At 44.4% G+C, this 5729-nt stretch overlaps 1 protein-coding gene across 1 annotated transcript in view; it reads left to right on the top strand.

Moving 5' to 3' along the window:
- Nucleotides 1-5473: 5473 nt before the first annotated feature.
- Nucleotides 5474-5729, top strand: part of ESCO1 (establishment of sister chromatid cohesion N-acetyltransferase 1) — a 28112-nt gene continuing 27856 nt past the window's right edge. The window contains exon 1 of the mRNA XM_052704556.1: nt 5474-5564. The gene's annotated coding sequence lies outside the window, so the exon portion shown is untranslated. The remainder of the gene's footprint in view (nt 5565-5729) is intronic.

The raw sequence follows: 5729 nt of genomic DNA, 5'->3' as shown, positions 1-5729 counted from the left end.
TTTCCGTCTCTTTGCACTTATTTCATTTAGGTCCAATTCCACACACAGATCCACGATACATTTCTCTTTATAAGTATCTATTAAGTGTTTGTCATTCCCTCAATGTAGAGTGCTTTTGCTCACATCCTGTTGGGGAAAATGCTCTGTCCAAAGCACTGAATGCTGAGAGACAACAATCAAATTTTACTGTGGTTACCTTCAAACTTTCCTGGTCAGATTTTCTGAAATATAAGATACAGACACTTAAGAGCTAAAGAGACACAAGAGCTAATAAGAAACACTATAAGAAATCTTCCTATGTAGCATTTTATATGTTGTACACAAAGCTTCACTAGCAAGCTAAAATACTGAGTCCAGGATGTGCACTCTGTTCAGAAGTGTATATTCATATAGGCTCTTTGGCTTTTCATGGGAATCTGAGAAAGCAAACAGCAATAGGGAAACAGGTGTTGGAGATGGGGAGAACAACGTTGTTAGCAAAACACGTTAGTGGAAAGACAGGTAATGAGAACAAAATTCCAAGTCACAAAGGCACAGACACTTTGTAATTGCAACTTTCTTCTTGCTTCAGAACTGTGTAATAGCTGAAGTTGAAAGGAAAATCTAAAAACTGTCTAGTGCAATCCTCCTGCTCACAAGGGTGCCTATTACACATATGCTCCAGAACATAACCTCAGCTTGCTCTTGGAGCTTATGCAATGTACTGTTTATACCTGTGAGGCCTTCAGTCACCCGGAAACCATGCTGGATCTAAGCAAAGACTAAGGTTTTAGAGTACAATGTATTAAGTCTTGTCAAATAGACCTAGACAAAATGAAAATTTAGAATAGAAATGAAAATATTTTTCTAAGGATGCAAAGAAACTAACCCATTGCATACATTTCACAATGAAAAGAAGGATTAATGCTTTTTTTTAGGAAGCCAGAACACACACAAGTATGGCTTACAAGACTTACCAGAATGGGCAATGGAGAGCAGTAAACAACTCCATGAGAGCTGCTGTTGATGAAATGGCAATTAATGCTGTTGGCATGAAGCAGGTCCTCATGGTTGTGTTCGTAAGGCACCAAGTATCAACATTCAGACATCCACATGCTGACTGTCATGGAGCACAGTCACTCTATGAACTAGACTGACCACTACAGAGATTGGAAAAGGCCTCTCCTTTCCAGAGTTACATCCAATATGTGTTTCTGGAAGCTCCCTACCTCCTCTCAGCTGCAAGTTGCCTCTTCCAACTGAGATCCAGTAGGCAATTTCTAGAGCCCTTCAAGCCAACAAAACAAAGCAGCTTGTTTTTCTTAACAGTTCCCAAACATTTCAGACTTTGGGCCCCTTCCCTTTTTCTGTAATTGTTTGGACCTCTCATGCACAACTGACACACATTTACAATCACTGGCCTGGCCCCAAATCACTGCAAACCAGACATGGCTATATCTCCAACATACACGCTGGTTCCCTTCCTCAAAGCAGGTTAGCAATGTTTCTTGCCAGCCTGGAAGACAACAACTGCAGATAACTGCTGTAGAAATATCCCAGCCATATATATGTATACACATACATATTATTATTTGTTTCCATTCCAAGAGAGGGAAAGCAAAAATCTGCCAAACACACAGGAACCCACAATGGTCAGCAGTTCTACACTGGCAAAAACCTCTTCTTCTGTGGGATACAATTTTCCTGTCCTTTTTTTTTTTTTTTTTTTCCTACTAGACATGCAAGAATCCAGCCTCTTCCTTCCTCTTGGATGAGAGTATGGGGACTTCATGAACCTGCAGAAAGGATAGGAATAAGATCCCCGTGCTGTCTCAGCTTCCTTTCCGGTCCATTAAAGGAACTATACATACAGTGATTAGAAAACCACTAGTCTAAACCAGCTTCACATGTGGCTTTGGCTAACCTGACTGAGAAATTCTTCAGATGCACTGGCAGTGTGTGCAGGGTTAATCACAGCAGAGAGGTTTAAGCAACAACTACTTCTGCATCTGTCAGTCACCACTTCCTTGCCCAGATGAGGTACCTGATAACCAGCCAGGCAGGTTCACTATGTGTTAACATGTCAAAGGGGCTGCAAGGTCTCTGTGCTAGCAGGACTGCCATGGTAGGACACAGGATCAAGAACTCAGACTGCAAGTACGCAGCAATTCCTTCTTGAGTCAGCTGCCATTAACAGGCACTCCAGCAGTATTACACTTAAAATTAGTAAATAAAGCTAGGTTAAAATAAAATCCTTCTGGCTTTACACCTGTTCAATCAACACGCTGCACCTGTGTGAATGCAATTTCTCCTTCCTCTGCAAGTCCTCTAGACTCAGAGTAAAACTGCCCCTAGGCACTGTTGTTTACAGTCACCACATCCTCTGAGGAGAACACGTTTCTGAGATGCTCCTGTCCTATCAGCAGGGGAGACATCAGCTCGAACAGTCAAACTGAAATTAGTGCTTCCAATGCTGCCACCTTCTGTGGGAAAGCTGGAACTTTACTCGTATTCTTCTATTCCATTACCTGAGTTTTCTTGAGTTTTGGAATGCAATGCTTTACAAGAATGCTTGCTTCTTTACAAAAATTTGCTGTTCAGCAGATTACTATTCCATGGAAGGATGTGAGAAAAACCTAGCTTTACTTGCTTCATGGTGCAAAGAAAAAAAGATGTAAAAATATCTTGCTAAGTTTACAAAGCTAGCCATCACATTAAAAAATGCTTTTATCATCCTCCAGGAAGTTTACAGGCAAACCAGTGACTAAAGTATCTTTCATCTGGAAAGAATTCTGCACTCCTGCAATAACCTACAAGGGACCATGTGCTGCTGCATTCACTGTAAAGTCACAGCAGACTATCATGCATTGAAAAGAAGCTGTAACAGGAAGTTATAAATAACATTTCCTTGCTATCAGCTTTTTCAAACGCTGCAGCTGCTGAACATCTCCATTTGCCTAGGAGAAACTGTGCTTCAGAGAGGTTTGTCAAGAAAGAAGACTTATCAAGGGAAGTTCCTTGTTTCAGATAATAAAGGGGGGGGGAGAGGGGGAAATTACAGGTAAAGCAAAATGCCTCTACATAATTTTATATATTAAAAAAAAATAATTCAGCAACTTGTGTATGCTTCCCAACAGTTAATCTAGTGTATCTAACAGCTATAGAAACAACAAAATGTTTGAGACTATAAAAAAAGGACTAAAAATTTTAGTATCAAAATGAAAATATCATCTTCAAAATACTTCAAATATTAACAAAGGAATATTTAGAGAAAGTTTATGCTGGGTAGCTCTCAAGTACTACTTTTGTGCTCTCTGTTAGTTTGAAATCTGCACAAGAAACTGGGAATCTATGAGAGAACACCTGTCACACATTACCATGCACAAAAAATAAAAAAATAAACAAAAATTCAACTTTCATTTACTGGTTGGCTAATGCTGAGGTTCACCACACTTGTCTCCAGTCATTCTGATGGAGCGATATATTCTCACCAGCATGAAAATGTATAATCAAATCAACTGCGAGATGGCTGTGTTAGCAAGAAGAACATACTGGTGCCAAAACCAACAAGAATACTACATGCATTTCAGATCACACTTACTTTAGTTTTCTCCTGGCCTGGAACCTCAGAAGGAGAATACTATGTATGCTGTGTATGATACTAGGTTCCTCAGCATTAGTGCTGAGGAATGGCTTGGGTTGGAAGGGACCTCCAAGCCCACCCAGTCCCACCCCGTGCCATGGGCAGGGCTGCCACTCAGCAGCTCAGCTGCCCAGGGCTCCATCCAACCTGCCTTTGAGCGCCTGTAGGGATGGGGCACCACAGCTTACATGGGCAGCTGTGCCAGCGCCTCACCAACCTCTGAGTGAAAAACTTCCCCTGACATCTAAATTTCCACTCTTTTAGTTTAAACCCTCTCCTTCTAGTCATATCACTATCTACCTGTGTAAATAGTTGATTTCCTTCCTGCTTATAAGCTCCCCTTAAATGCTGAAAGGCTGCTATCAGATCCCCCCAAAGCCTTTGCTTCTTCAGGCTGAATGAGGATGAGGAATGAAGCAACCCCCTCTGTTGCTCCTACTTGTCAGGCTCCCTCTTGGAGTGTGCCAGCCAGATTCCTTTTGAGTGACATCAAACCAGCAGACATATCCCCAGAACATACATAACACGCTCCAGCCCTAGTGGTGGCAGCATTTATTGGGCTGAGCTGAAGCCGCCCTGGTGCATCTGTAAACCTCAGCCCTGCTGATTTAACTCAGAACATCTCCTATTACTTGCTAATGTGGATGTTAGCTCAGAGCTTGAAATATCCTGAAAGAATGAATCCACAGGGTAAAGTTAGATGGAGTACAAAACCATAATCCAGAATAACAAGAATCATAGAATCATTAAGCACCTCCAGGGATAAGGACTCCACTGTTTCCCTGGGCAGCCTGTTCTAATACTTGAAGATGGTAAGACATATTTATGTACATGTATGCTAGGTGCATGTTATGTACATGTTTATGCATATGAAGGATGCATTTATGTACTTATGCACGTATTTATCTATGTATATTGAAATACAGATCTCAAATATTGGCAGAGGTACTGTGCGCTATCTTGATTTCCTGTCAAAGTTCACTAAAGTTGTTGGAGGTAGCAGCATGCTAAAAAAACTAAACTTTCTATATTACGCAGCCAAACTGCTCCTAAATTGTAGTCATGAATCTAACTCTCAAAGGAGAATCTAGCTGCTGATGCGAGCTTCTAGTAAGACAGTCATACAACAAATTCTTTTCAAAAAATGCTTCTCCTATATGTTTAATTGATGTAATTGCTGTAGGAATATTGACTAATTGCCAAAGGGAAGGGGCAAGTCTCTTAAGCTACAGATCTGCTGTTGGAAAAATACGAATTTTTAAGACTGTCTCTTCACTGAATTAACAAGACTGAAACATCTCAGAGAACAGAGAAAAAAAAATTACAGATGCATGGTTATGCTATAGAATGATTTGTGAAACACGGTGCAGAACTTGCCCAGCTGCCGGCATCTTACTGCCAAACGTGGTCAGACAGCGGCGATGGGACGAGCAGGAGTGGCATCACACTGCACCAGGGGAGGTTCAGGTTGGATATTAGAAGAAATTTCTTCTCATACAGAGCGGTGAGGCAACGGCACAGGCTGCCCAGGGAGGTGCTGCAGTCACCGTCCCTGGCGGCGCTCAAGAACCGTGTGGATGCGGCACTGAGAGACGAGGTCAGCAGGCACGGTGGGGACGGGCCGATGGCTGAAACAGATGACGTTAACGGTCTTTTCCAACCTTTAATAATCCTACGAATCCCCGCTTGTTGGTGCAGGCACCTCAGCCCAGAGGACAGCGCGAACGAAGAGCCCGCCACACAACCGCACGGCACCACCAGCCCAGGCGACGCCCTACTGCGCCCGCGCAGCCCCTCCCCGCGGCAATGCCCGGATGTGAGCCGCTCCGCGTTCCGCCCACCCTCTCCGCCCCGCCCCTCCTCCCCCCGCCCCGATCCCGCAGCTGGCAGCCCGGTGCGGAGGGCGGCTCGGCGCCGCCGCACGTCCCTACCCTGGCGCGAGGTAAGCGGGCCGGGCAGGCGGTTGGTCCGGGAGTCGCTCCCACCCGCGGGTACGGGCCGCCGCCTGACGGTAGCTCTCGTCGGCTCCGCGCCGGCAGCGCTTCGCCGAGCCGTGCCTTCTCCCCGCCTCGGGCCTGCCGGCCCGGGCCTGCCGCCGGCCGCCGAG

Source organism: Tympanuchus pallidicinctus, unplaced genomic scaffold, assembly GCF_026119805.1.
Source record: "Tympanuchus pallidicinctus isolate F22 unplaced genomic scaffold, pur_lepc_1.0 scaffold5, whole genome shotgun sequence".
In the NCBI taxonomy this organism is placed as follows: domain Eukaryota; kingdom Metazoa; phylum Chordata; class Aves; order Galliformes; family Phasianidae; genus Tympanuchus; species Tympanuchus pallidicinctus.
Note: the sequence above shows the minus strand (reverse complement) of the source record. Positions and strands in the feature narration are given on the sequence as shown.